Source organism: Bombus flavifrons, chromosome 15, assembly GCF_040668555.2.
Source record: "Bombus flavifrons isolate JBK064 chromosome 15, iyBomFlav1_principal, whole genome shotgun sequence".
Taxonomy (NCBI): Eukaryota; Metazoa; Arthropoda; class Insecta; order Hymenoptera; family Apidae; genus Bombus; species Bombus flavifrons.
This window is the reverse complement of record NC_138456.1, coordinates 7,328,658-7,343,015: the sequence shown is the minus strand read 5'-3', so window position 1 is coordinate 7,343,015 and position 14,358 is coordinate 7,328,658. Positions and strand designations below refer to the sequence as shown.

Here is a 14,358-nt window from a genome sequence, read left to right as displayed (position 1 = left end):
GCGCCGGGGGGAACGTTCTTTATATTCGCATTTCGCGTAAATTGTTTTTATCGTTTTTATCTCGGTGATCAGGACTTCGTGTCCGTACGTCTGCCTGTTCTCTTTTCCTTCCCCTTCGACTTTTAGTTCCATCGCCGCACATAAATCGAGCCGAGTCGAACCGAGTCGAATTGAACCGAGTTGAATGGAGGAGAGTCGAGTCGCACGAGAGATACTTTTTAACGAATATTCGAAATAGCCCTACTGGTTAAACGCGTCTCGCCGAAGTACAGTCCCTGGTACGAGTCGTATCCGCTCTGTCTCACGCATAATGAAACCACCAGGCTTTTGCACCGTAACTGGCCTCCACGCTACTACGTACGACGATACACGACGAATCGAGTACAGTGACAGCTGCATACAACTAACCTCGTATTCTCATCAGTCTGTGTTAAGATGCTCTTAACATTGATGATACTCGTGTTCACGAGCTTCTGCCGGTCATTCGCATTCGCATAGCAGCGAAATAAATTGCCCGGTGAATCTTGATACGCTGGCCAGTGCTCCGAAGCCACTAGTCGAACGAGACGCTCTCGTGTGAAATTTGTGTTAATTGAAAGCACCGCGTATATTCGTTGCATCGTTTGGTACACGCTGCTCGGAACCGAGCCATGGTAAATACATTGTAGTTTCCCTTCGGTCCGATACTTTCTCGATATTTTTGTCCACTTATTGGAAAACTGTTAATATTATACCTACGTTAAATATCGAATTTTTCAGCGTAACTTTCCGCGCGTCTTCCGCCCACGGAATCACCATTTCAATTTTAATCGCCAAACGAAATTACTCTCGTCGGATAATCTCGGTCTTCTCCTCTTCGTCATATCGTCGTAATCGCAGTCGTGGTCGTCCTCGTCGTCGTCGTCGTCGTCGTCGTCGTTTCCAACAAGGGAGACGATCGAACTTGCAAATTGCCAGCAAAAAATATACACGCCTGTAGATTGAAATTTTCCCCTGTTCTTGAGAGAAAACGAAATAAGTACAAGGACGGGACGATATTATTGGAACGTCGCACATTATATCGCAACGTTTCCAATCGCATTGGCGTAGACCGTACTTTTATGGTTTTTTAATTCCTCTCATCTCGTGGGGCTTTTTATTCTTATTTTCCGGTCGCTAAGCCGGGATCTTAGAGTGGGAGGACGACGAGGAGCCCTTACTACTCTTCGATATCTTTTCCTTTCTTTCTCTCTCTTTATCTGTCTTTCTCTCGCTCCCTCTTTCTTCCTCTGTTCGCCTGTTCGATTCTCGGCTTCTCCTTTTCCTCGGATTTCGAATCGAGCTCGTGGGCTCTCCGGTCGCACAGGGTGGCAGTGGGTCGTCGTCGACGAGCCTTCGCGACCTCGCTGCCACGGTTTTAACCCGACCGTGCGTGCGTTTCTTTCGATTCCAGTCAACCCCTCTCGATTTCGATGCGTCTACCTGTGGACCGTGCTCGATTCTTGCCCTTTTTTTTTGCTCTTTTTGCGATATCCTCCGCTGTTTCAGTCACGGGAGTAAATCCTCTACGATCAAACGATACCCTCCCTCCCCTCTGCACCAGCTCGAGGATTCCGTGGAACAAAAAACAGGATAGCCTTCGAGCTTGAGAAAATTTCCGGCTCTTTCTCTTTCTTTACGAAGAAACTGGATTTCGAGCTGACGTCGAGTCGCAGAAAGAAGACAGGCTCCTCGTCCCTTTTCAACCTCGCGACTGCGACCGACTTTCGAAGCTTTTCTCTTTCTCGTCGCGCTACGTTTAAAGGGATAGAGTAATTCGGCTACCGACAAAAGTGAAATTGCTCGACCAGAACTACGCTTTAATGTCTGCTGTCGAGACTGGCTGGTGGTAACTGGAATCGTCTCTGAGTCCACGCGCCTCTATGGTAATCTATATTGATCAACGTCAGCTCGGTATCGTTTGCATTCGTTAATTATAATTAACTAATTAATTAATTAAAGTAAAGCCGCGAAAAAAGAATTGGAGTAGCCTGCAGAAATTGGCAGGAGAACAAAGGAAAAGATTGCGTAGGTGGCAAAGTATCAGGATGGCAATTATATTTGCTAAAGAATTTGATAGGAATCGTGATTTCGTTCCCAGAGTCGAAATCACCGGCGCAAAATCGAGCAACGGTGCTTCTTACTTTCGCACGATAGATCGCTAAGAAAATGTAAAAAAATGCAAAAAACTTGGTGTATCGACCGCGGGAAAATGGGAAATTAAAAAGCTGCACGCCGGACTATCGTTCCTTTTACTTGCCCGGTTAGGAAGCTAACGGAAGTTTTTCTACTCGTTATTGTATGCGTGTATGTGTGTCCTGTTGCATTTGTTCATGTGTGTACATGTGTGTGTGTGTGTATTGCGTATGAGTAACGGTGAAGTTGTAACACGTCCTCTTATCGTAATAGATTTATCGATTCGGCGTTTACATGCCGTTCAGTTTTTGCACTACATGGGAACATTAACTTGTCGTTGAATTTACTGTCGGTCGGCAGGCTAGACCGTTAAGCAAACTTCAATTTGTTCTATCTGTTATAATTACAATCGGTAAGTATAAACGACGGCATGCGTGTTCTGTAATTATGTTGATGCGGCTAATTCGCACACTAAACCTATATGTCCCGTACGCATCCTCCTCCAGTTAATTACCTCGAGAAACCTCGTTAACAAATCGGTTCTTACTTTTCCTCCATCGCTAGTATTGTACCTGTTTCTCCCTTTTCTCTTTTTTCTTTTTTTTTTATCGTAGTCGGGTCATTTTGAGAACTTGTTATTTCCACTAACGAGTGTAATTATTTTCTAGTATTTCATTTTGACGCAGGAATTACCAGAGTTCTTTGAACAAGCAACTCGTAATTTTTCGTTGAAATTTTCTAGATTTATGTTTGTTTCCGTTTATTCAATTTTTCACATCTATCTCAACTTCTCTCGTACTCTTACGTTTTAGTTTTGTCGGTAGTTTTATAGCGTCCTAATCTTTCATAAAAATTTTATAGATTAGGCTGCATGAATTTTTAACGATTCGAGTAATTTTCAATTGCGTACTATAAACATTTTAATTTGTACTTTGATAGGTACAAACTAGCGTTAAAGAAAATTGTCTGACAAAGTGTTTTAAACATAAAAAGGGCGTATAATTACTCGTAAGAGGAATACAAAAAGAAAGGGTATTTTTAATCGCGTTTATAATATATCAGTGGGTGGTTATAAACGGTTTTTGAATTACGGTTTTTATCTAATTTGAAATTCACCAAGCTCTCGGGAATTCTCGTGAACGTTGAAACGTAAGTGTGTTTTTGCACGGATGATAGCCGGTGGAGAAGCAGCGCGAAAATTGTCATACTCTCTCAGTGTGCACTTAATGAGCTTGAAAAGTATTTACGTGCCTAGCTCGACCCTCTCGTTAACGCGTTGTCGTTGCCGAGCAAATTTGCCAACTCGTCTGATCGTTAATGCGCTGCAAGACGCGCGTTACAGGTAATATCCGTTATTCTAGCGGACAGTGAAATTTCGAGAAACACGGGCAAAATTTTTTCCTCGTGCAAACGATAGACAAAAACCTAGGGAACAACGTCGCGATTATAAGAAACTTGACGGCAATCGATAAAAGGCTCTAGCGGGAATCCTAAAGTTAGAACCGTATATTAGGGTCATTTATGTCTGAACTACTTTTTCACATGTTTAATACGCTTAAAGATCCGTGAAACTTTACAAACTTTCCTTCGATTTTGTATTACAAATTACAGCAGCAATTTCCAAAGAATTGCACATTTTTCGTAGCTATAACGCGATTACAAAGATACTATTTCAATTATCTAGGAATGTAAGGTTACCTAGTAGATTTCGCCATGGGAAAGCTACAGTCATTTTTTCTCAACTACATTCTTACATATTTAATGTACTACCACGAATCTTTCGAAACTTTCCTTCGGACCTATATTACAAACTATACCGCCACGGTTTTCAAGGAATCGCAGACTTTTCGTACGTGCCGCACGATTCCACGCAAACAACCTTCTAATCCTAAATTCATCGTTGAAGTAGTTTGGTCGATCTGCTTGTCGAAAAACAGGCATCTAGAATCGCATAGCGCTGCATCGGGGTCAGCCGCGTCTGAACCATTTACAACGCGAACTAGTGCTCAATTTCACTTGGCCGTAGTAGGGATAAAGGAAGCAAAAGGAAGGCGAGATACGGATACAGTTTTAAACGTAAAGCTGGTCCGGTTGGCGAAACACGCGTCGTTAAGAAGGGATGCGGAGGCGAGGCTCGGTGGGAGAAGTGGCCGAAGAGAAGAGGTAGAACGAAGTAACCCGAGCGAAGTGTGATCGTGCAGAAGAGAGCACGGTAGCCGTGCACGGTACGAGATTCGTCCAGTTAGGACAGGTCATGTCACGGCACGCTCGACGATTCATGCCCCTTTTGCCGGAGTTACCGCGCACTTTTCAAGTGGATCCAGCCCGTAGCCGTCGAACGACCGGCTCGCTGCCCTATCTCGAAAAAAAAAAAACTCGAGAGTCCATGGACAAAGTCGAAACTCTAACCTTTTTCTTCCCTCTTTCCATCCTCTCTTACTCGACTTTTTTCGTCTGCACTCTCTCCCTTTTTTACATCTCTCCGTCCTTTTATTTCTTTATCATATTTTTTTTTTCTTAAGGATTTTGTTTCTGTCTTTCTCTTCTTCTTCTTCTTTTTTTATCTTTGTCGCGAAGGGAGCAGCAGGATCCGAGCGAAGAAACAGCGGCAGGAGGAAAAGGGGGAGGAATTCGTAAAAAGAGAGGAATGCAACGTCTGGTCGTACGTCATTCTGTCCGCGGTACGGTGGCCAACAATGCTTTCTCTCTTCTTCTCTGTGCGAGCCTCGTGGCCTCCAAGAATTTTGCCGAAGCGCTTTTGATCTCGCTCGCGCGCAAATTACGAGAATCCGTATGGAGAATTTTCAGAAATGCCGATCCGTTGGCTCGATCGACGTCGATAGAAAGAGATTAAATTTTTTTGCACGGACTAGCAACGAAGCTTCTGCTTTTATTCTTGAAAGCTCACGTTTGTTTTTCGATTCTCGGCAGCTTCGTCGAATCGCATCGCGTGTTTCAATATACGAGACACAGAGTTGTAAGCGAAACCGTAGTTCGATCCTGTAATTGGTACGCTTTACTGCCCCTAGGATAATTAGACGGTAATCGCGTATTTCTTGGTAATCGTACGATGAGTCCTGAAAGCGTGTGCAGGTCGAAGGCAAAAGTTGCAGGCAGGACAAAAAGCGCGCGACTAGAGAAGAAGAAGAGACGAGCAAAAAAAAAAAAGCTGCGGGGGAAGAGAAAGAGAAAGAAAGAGAGAGAGAGAGAGAATGTCTCCGGGGCGAGATGTTCGGATAACGCATTAAACACCGTTCCTTCTGGAAAGCGATGCTGAACGGGACAAGGAGGGTAATACCCTTGCCGGTGGTATCGTTAGCACGATGTAACGCAACGAGGAACGAGGAACGAGCGGTCGTTCACGTCGTCGGTATCGTTGTTACACGGACACATAGAGGAAAGCGCGCGGCGTGTTGTGCGGAGGTGCTCGGCAAATGACAGAGGAGGGTGCAGATAGGAAGGGGAACGCGTTTGTGTATGTGACGATGTGCACATGTACACTCATATATAGTACACGTATACGTGTACACGTGCGCGCGAGATGCTCGGTTCGTTTGTGGGGGAATTGTTGGTGCGCGGGGGTTGGTGCAGGAATGAAGTTGGCCGACGGGCGAGAGAAGCCTAGGAGAAGCGAGAAACGGTGCAGGGGAAGAAGGAGGAAGGGTGAATCATGGTGGGGTGCTCTCGAAAGGGTGGAGTGGGTGCGGGGTGTCTCTTTTGAGCCGCTGAACTTTGCCAAGTTCGAAACCGTCCGAGGCCGTGGCGACTCACCCTCTGACGTGCATTCGGCTTCCACCCTTCTTCTTCCTCCCCTTCTTTCGTTCTATCTCTCCCTCTCGTTCTCTATATCTCTCTTCCCCTCATGGTTTTCCCTGCATCGGCCTCTCCTTCTATCTACACAGTGTACGACTGTACTCGCCGTACACGTCTCTCTTCTCTTTCTCTGTTTTCTCTCCTCCGGCCCCCGTCTGTTTCTCCTGCCCGTCGCTGTCTCTATTCCTCCTTCTCCACTCACCCCCCTCTACCCGAAACCGCGCTTCGGCGTACCCTCTCAGCCGTCGTGGTATTATGGAAATTTTGAACCAATTCGAAAATCAATAGTCCCTGCCAGGAAGCCTCGAGGCGGCCTACGTTGCAACCACGCTCTTCCCTAGAACGTATTCAGGACCGCGGTGTGTTTCACGATAGGCCGCGTAAGCCTTCGCGTTTTCGCGTCTTACGCACTCGCACATCTACCAGGCTGCTCCGACATTTTGGTACCGCCGCGTCATACAGAGTAACACCTTCGCGGTTTTTTCGTGCGGCGCATTTTTTCTGCCGCGGTGCTTCGTTCGTGGCGCGTACGAAAAAATTGGAGGGAAGGAAAAAAGGGAAAGGCGAAAGGTGGTTTTAGTTTCTTTCTCTGTTTCTTTCGGTCGTGGGAGAGGCGCAGAAACGAAGGATGAAACGGGAAAAGAGAGAGGGGGTCAAAATCTTGGCAACGTTGGAGGCTTTTTCATTTGATGCGCATCGGATTCCGGGACGCTTGGAATCGCTTCGGTTCCCATGAGTCTCCGCGGCAATCCGAGTAAAGGGATAGAGGAGGGGCGTCTACGCGGCTGGTGGGGAGAGCTTTTTTCGTTTTACAAACTGGTTCAATTTTTTCTCAAAAAGCGGGTGAACACCGCGGAAACCGGTTGTGTCTACGCCGACTCGGGACCCGACTAGCCGAGGAGGAGGCGTCGGAGGGGAATGGTCTTCTCTTCGGAGCTCCAGGTTCGTGTAGACTCTGCTATGTAGCCCCGTTCAACGACAGTATCCTTCTACTTAATTGAACCAACTGATCTCATTGTGTCTGCGAGCACGCTTCCATCCGAAAATCCAATTCCCCGCTCTTCCCAAAACTTTCTCCCAAATGTCTGCCGACGTCTACGCCGGAAAACCAGTAATTACTGAGATTTTTCCGAGTCTCTTGATGAACTTTCCAGCTTTCTCAAACTTTCTTACACCCATCCTCCTTCCGTAGAATTCGTAATTATTATTTTATCATAGATCGCGATAGCGTAGCCGGGCTAAGTTTGTCGCGATCCTCGAATTTTTTCTATCTCGATCTCGCTTTCGTTTCGATCGAAAGGAAAGCTTTCAACGTGTGGCTGTTAATCCTGTTGTTCTCCTCGGATCTACGCGACTGAAAATGGATGTTACACGCGGTCAACTTCGATTTTTTGTAAATTTCGCAATTTCGTCGTATGGACAACGCGATTGAGGGAGACTCGCAGAGGAAACGAGAACAACGGGATTAAGAAAGTCTACGGCGCGAGAGCGAAATATTTTCATATTTTCCCGAAACTCGAGAAATTTTCCAGCGATATCGAATGAAAATGATTTGGTCGAGAACGATCCAAGGAACGTAGCAAGGGTTGAACATTTGCTTTGGTTATGCCGCATCCTTCTTCTCACGGTGGAAATACAATTATGATGCTTCTAAAATAGAACTCTCTTTGTTCCTTCGCAATAAAAAAGAAAAAAAAGAGAGAAAAGAAAGAAAAAGAAGTATCTGACATCATTATGATAATAGTGACAAAGCTTTAAGACGATTTGGAAAAGGCTTTTGTGCATGACACACTTCTCCCTTTCGCGAAACCTACTCTGGAGAAGCCAACGCGAAGTAGGTTTCCATTAGCAACGACGTATTATTATTTACCAGGCACGCTCTGAGAATCCAGAAGTCTCTTTTCAGTAGCGTAAGCCTCGCGTCGCGGGCCTGCGGATGTCTCCGACCAACTCTACCAAGATTTCACCGACGCGAGCCCCAGTTTACAGCCGATGCCGTTGTGTTCGATGCTTTATTTTCGTAATTGTCCCTTGGCCGATCGATTCCAATTGCCTCTCGGCGTTATTGTTACTTACGCTCCACTCGGAGCCGTCTTTCACGAAAAATATGTTCTAAAGTCCTCTTAACCCTAATGTGCACCGACGTTTTCTTTTTTAGCGAAGTATCGCGGTAATGTTGGATATTATACGTTACCTTCGAAACGTTACCTCATTGCACGGATATCTTTAGAAAATTTATGCAAAAGCTTTTTGAATATTAAAACGTCGAACTTCGGTAAGCGTTTCAGTTGGCCAAGTAAGGATTAAAAAAGTTTCTGCGTTTGTATTTTTTCATTTTCTCTACCTTGCCGTCCTTTTCAGTTTCGACAAGGTCCTCGGACTCGTATTTCGAGTAAAAAACAGGGTCCGAAAGCAGTCGGGTCAAAAAAACCTTTTCCCGGCTAAAATTGCCCATTTCGAAGGTAGCGGTGTTTCGCTTTTTAAAAGGTTGCTGCTGCGTCCACTCTCTACTTGTACCAAAGGCAGGCAGAGAGAGAGAAAGATAAAAAAGGCGAGAATCCGACGAACAGACGAATGGTCAGGCCAACAACGTTGCTCCGGATGAACGATATTGGTCTCGACCTTCGTACCCTTTGGAATTTATCCTCTTTAATCGATCGACATGGAATCGTTCAATTTTTAGCGTTGCTCGTTATTTTAGCCGTGACACCGTCGACTGTCGTCGCGAAATCGCATGACAAGACGATCGAACCGGCCAAAAATACTTGCCGTTCTTTCTTGAAATCCAGGACGAATCGAACCGATTTCCACGATAGACAAAGAAAAGGTAGATATATAGAAAGGTTTTTCGGTATCGTTCAGCGGCAGTCTTTGACTCGAGGGAAAGACGGCTATGAAGATCAGTGGAGTATGTCGCCTAGTAATCGTCGAGTGCACTTGACTAACGCTCGCTTTAGCGGATCTCGCTGAAGGCACGCGTTCGTGTGCGAACGTGTACACACGCGCGACTGCGAGTTCGTGTGACTCGATGAAGCGTAACTTAATACAATATTTTTTCTCGCTTTGCATATACAACTCGTTGAAAATTCTGTGTATCCATGTGGTCTTGCTGAACACGACGACGAGTTCTTGCTTGGCTCTGTCGACTTTTTAGCAAGTCGAAAACCGCATTAAAACATACCTCGCCTCTTCTCCTGCAGTTGGATCTTCTATTTCGATAGATATTATTGAAACACGGATAGTTTTTTAAATTGATTTTAATATCCCACGTGACTTTGTTGTTGGATTGGAAACTAAGTGATTGCGGATTTTGTCAGTACCGCCTAATGACAAAATCCGCAATCACTTAGTTGCCAAACCAATATCTTCTTACGAATGGAGCGTTCAAAAAGCAAAGGGGAAGAGGGTGGCAAATGTTTAAAGCGGAAACGCGAAGAAGAAGCGAGGAGAAGAGAGCAGCATGGTTAAACGAAACGATCGCGTGTATTCGTGGCCCATGCTGAAAATTGCCATGGTTCGGGAAAAAATCAATTTGGCAGTGACTTCGTGGTACTCGAGGAGAACAGTTGGTCACCGTCCAATAACCGGAAGCGGTGGCAACGCTCGAAGGTAAAAGAACGTGGCGCTTATCGTGGAGAGAAAGAGAGCAAAGAAGTACCTCGTCTTTCTGCGTACGCGATTAACGTCGTCGTATCTCATCGATTATCGTCCCCCTCCTCTCTCACACGTTGGATAGCGTGCAACTTATCCCAGCAATATTTTGTCTTCGCATTGGATAAAGCGATAACGACGTGTGATGTAACTGGGAGCCCGGATACGTTGAGAAATAAGCGGAAATGATCTCGTTCTCATGGGAACTTGCAGCGATACTTACCACGGTGAACGAACAAATTAAAAACGTGTTTTCGTCGAGATATTGATTTTTAGCCGGACCAAAGGTAAAAACAAAGCGAGAAAAAGAGAAAAACGCAAATCGTACGCTGTATCTTTCACAAAATTGTTCCGTACGTTGAAAAACATTGCTCGCTATAATATCAAAATATCGAAGATATCGTTAAACCGTTGCTTGTCTTGATATTTTCAAGAGATTTATATTTCTCTACCTAACGGTACCGTGTTTTTCGTTCTCGAGTATTTCGTATCGAAACACTATCCTTTGGCACGTTTTTCTTCTATGGTCTTCGAATCGACTCGATAGTTTCTCCGTTTCTTCGGAATTTGAAGTACACGCGGTTCCGGTTTATGAAATTCCTGTACAGATAGACGGTGCCCTAGTTAACTTGCAGCGAGCTTCGATCAATTCAATCAACGACAAACATATTCGCGTCGTAATATATTTATCGAACACGATATTTTCCTCGTCGTCTAACGTAAAATGGAAAAGTTTGCTGCAAAAATCATCCCCTCTACGGATCCCATAATACCAGAGAAGAACCACTTGTAGCTTCAACGCGTGTTACTTCGTGTCTTGCAACTCGGATCTTCCAACGAAGATGTAACGTTTAAAAACCACACGTACGATAAGCGTATCGTTGGTAAGAGAAATATTGATATTCGCAGTGGTTTACCATCGTGAAGCGCATTGTGCGATCAGCAAAGAGAATCGGGGCTGGCCTAGAACGGAAGAAATCCGACCGAGAGCCGTTCCACGAGCTTCTGGATTGTTCTTTTCGTTCGTTTCACACGCCAGCGTCTCCCCGTCTTCTATTTTCTCTTCGGCTTCGCCTTCGTTCCTTCCAGTAAACGCGTCTTTCTCTTATCTGCTGACAAATTGCTCTCGCTCTTATCTTCGCATTTTTTCCCCCCTCTCTGCTACGAATCAGAAGACGAATCTCTTTTCTTTTTCGTTTTCGTTACTTTCGTGGTTGAGAAATTTCCAAGGGCACGCGTAAGATTTTCTGAAAAGTCGCGTCGTCTCGGAACGGCCGGCCGAAGTTCTACGCGAAAGGTTATCGATGCGGTTACGTATTTCTTCGGAGCGGCGGAGAGCTGCACGATAAGGCCTACTTGTAAAATTCCAATCCTTTCGAAAATACACAAACAGGTCGTTATTAAACCCTGCCACGTTCTATCAGACATTTTCGCTACAGTCGTACTTGCCTATCGCTGACAAAAAATGAGATAATCGTGGTCGATACGCACGATTTTTCGTTTCAATATCTTGTCGCAGATTTCGTTGAAACATATATCAGACTAGCTGAGAGTAGCTTTCTGTTCGTCGAGACAAGAGCGTGATTCAAACGTTTCTTAGAAGAATTAAGAACCGAGAAATAGATAAATAAGCGAGCAAACAGATATATCCGATAGTTGATAGCTCATACGATGCCAATGTATCGTTACAACGTCGTCGTAGTCTTAAAAATCGCCGTTTTCCTCCGTACGAAACAGGTAATCGCACGCAGTCAGAGAACGTTCCTGCGCACTGTCCATGCTCTTATCAGGCAATGGCTCGTACGAGCCTCCGTTTTCTTCGGCCGTCTTATCATCGCCCTGTGACGCACTTACATTGCATCAACGACGCGCCCGCAAAACAACCCCCACCCAAATTCCATAAAATCACAACCGGCCACGTAACGTCGATAGAAGGACAGAAAAAGTCAGCGAATACGTTTGTGGGTGGTAACAGAGAAGCCAATGGAAGAAATAGCCTTCGTTATCGAAACGAAATTTTAGTCAGATTAATGGAACTTTCGTCGATCGAGTACATCTGTTCGAAGGCAAGCTTCGATTATGCGAACGAAAAACAAACGGTAGCGAGGAAAATGAATAAAGCTTGATTATATACGGACTGATTATCCGCCGATAATTCAGCGAACTCAGACAAGCAGAGCTCTAGCGTAATATCAAAAAATAATAAAACAAGGGGAAACAAGGGGAAGTTGGCGTATGTTTTCGACTGATGGTGCATAGACACAGTGGCGTATCGTTTCGCGGGGAAAAGGGGAGCGGCATCGCATCGCATAGCATCGCATCGCATCGCATCGCATCGCACATCATATCGTATCATATCGTCTGGTTTCGTATCGTATCGTATCGTATCGCATCGTATCGTAGAAAGGTAGTGGGAGGTGGTGGTTGGCGATGGCTAGGCCGGGAGGGGACTGTGTCGGCCTAAGAAGGGGCTGCCAAGGGGAGGAAAAAGCTAAAAGGAGGAGGGATACACATCGAACGAACGGAGAAAAGGAGGCAGTGGCGGCGGCGATGGCGGCTGGTCGAGCAGGGGGTAGGCGAGACGGGGGAGGCCAGAAGAGACACAGGACGGATCCGTGGCATTTGTAGCATTGTAGGTCGTTGCGTTTTATAACGTGACTCCTTAATTTCCGCGACTGGCGCCCGTGTCCGCGAAAATCGTCTTTGCAATCATCTCGCTTCTCGTCGTCGTCGTTCTATTGTCATCTTCGCGGTAGCGTTCGTCGTGGTGTCGTCGTCGTGTGGTATTCGTCGTGGTGTTGCACGTTGTCGTGCTTGTGTGACTCGTTGTTACGAATGCGAACCTCCTTAAGCGGCGATGAAGCGTTTACGAGAACGCGGCTGGTACCCTTAATGGATCCACAAGGCTTTTTTGCTCGAGCCTCCTTCGTTTTCCACGGTTTCTGACTCGATCGCGGACGGGACGGGACAAAGAGCAGCGCGCGTGGTCGACGCGTGGAAACGAGACTCGGTACGCGGTAATTGCATACAGTGTGTCTGTGCGTCTGTTGCTGCTGTTGTTGTTGCACCATACCTTTTTCTGCGGTTACGTGTCCGTGTCTTTGTGCGTACCTGTCGTTTTCCCACTTGTATACGTGCGTGTGCGTGTGTTGCGATCCTCGTTGAACTCGACTCTCGTTTCCTTGAACGTGTTCCATGCCACGCTTCGGTCGTGTCACGATGCCCACTCCAAGCGTCGCGAACGTACCTCGCGAAACGACGCACCGAGGGAAAGAAACGTCATTTTTCCAAACAAAATGCCGCGTTTTCGCTTCGTGTCTTGCAAACAGGTGGCAATTATCCGTTCTCTGGGTGTACGTTTGGTTGTCAGTACGTTTAATTGGGCACGGACAATCTCTGTCGTTACATACAGCGATATTCGAAAACAATTATAGACCAGTAAACGAGTAAATTATAAATCATTCTTCGTTGATTTTCATTAAAACGAGCACGATCTTCCTTGCCACGATCTTCGTAAATCTGTTTCGTCGCGCACATATAAATCGCCAAGTAGTTTACACGAGTTCGCAGTTCTTCCGATTGCACGGCGCATCCCGAACGTGACCAAAATGCTCTGCTCGTTTCCTTTCGCTTTTACTTCGGTGTCGTTTACTCGTCATCGTTGTTTTCGAAGATGAAAGCACAGAGGAAATCGTGGCTCGCAGGTAACTCGACCTGTTCGACTACGTGACTAGCAAGTCCTCTTTATTTTCGACTTCGCAGCGCTTTGTCAAAATTCTCGTCCCGAGATACAACTTTACTTTACACCGTGAAAAATATTCCATGTTTTTCACACTTTTCGAGTCGGCGTAACGCGAAGTTTATTCTCAGTTACAGTTGTTCGAGCGTGTCGGTCCGATGTTGTGACTCGCATGATTAATGCGTCGCTCCTTTCACCTGCGTGTCGCCGAGTGGCGTCTAATTGCGCTAATCGCGCCATACGTCAGACGTTCGTTGCACCGGTAGTCTGACCAATGAATGTTCCATCGATCCGTTTCTCATATCCGTTTCTTTTCGTCGAGAAGATGACACGAGAGGAGCCGTATCGCGCGGTTTTCTGTCGTTTCGGCAAGTTTCCCTTATCTATTCCGAATCTGTTTTGGTCGCACTAACGCGATCACAAACCCAAACGATCTCGCCGCGTTATGGCACGCAATTGGTGAGCGCGGAAACGACGCTACGCGCGTAATTATACTCCTCTTTGATGTTCGCATTCGGTGCACGCCAGCCGGCAGCACGATGTAGATAAAACAAAACAAAAAAAGAAAGAATAAAAAGAAGAATGGAAAAAAGAGGGTGGAAAAATAGAGAGAAAAAGGGGACATGCCAAAAGGGAGATGCGTTTGAGTTTACGCCCGTTTTTCGAAAAGACTAAGTCACGTTTTTTCCCCGCAGCGTGCGTAGTAAAACTCGCGGAGCTTACGCTTTTAAGTCGACTCTGCCCGTCCCCTCTCTCTCCTCGCCGGCTTTCCAGCTACGCGGAAATATCGCGTAATAAACCAAAAAGCTCGCCTTTTTTACGAATTTATCTCGCCCTGTTTTTTTTTCTCTTCTCGAAAGTTTACGACCATCCCGTGAAAATTTCGTTTTTATGTAACAGGTAATTTCGAGAATTTACTTTTCCCGATGGACCAAGCCGCTTTGCGCCCTCGTGTGCTCTTGCCTTCTCTCTCTTTCTCTCTCTTTCTCTCCCTCTTTTTT

At 45.8% G+C, this 14,358-nt stretch overlaps 1 protein-coding gene across 5 annotated transcripts in view; it reads left to right on the top strand.

The window, feature by feature from the left end:
* Positions 1-14,358, top strand: part of LOC138187792 (uncharacterized) — a 76,159-nt gene that overhangs the window by 25,378 nt on the left and 36,423 nt on the right. Inside the window, exon 1 of one of the 5 annotated variants that reach the window (XM_069128937.1) lies at positions 12,283-12,628. The exons of the other annotated variants lie outside the window; for them this stretch is intronic. The gene's annotated coding sequence lies outside the window, so the exon portion shown is untranslated. Of the gene's footprint in view, positions 1-12,282; positions 12,629-14,358 lie in introns of those variants that run through there. 5 annotated transcript variants of the gene reach the window in all.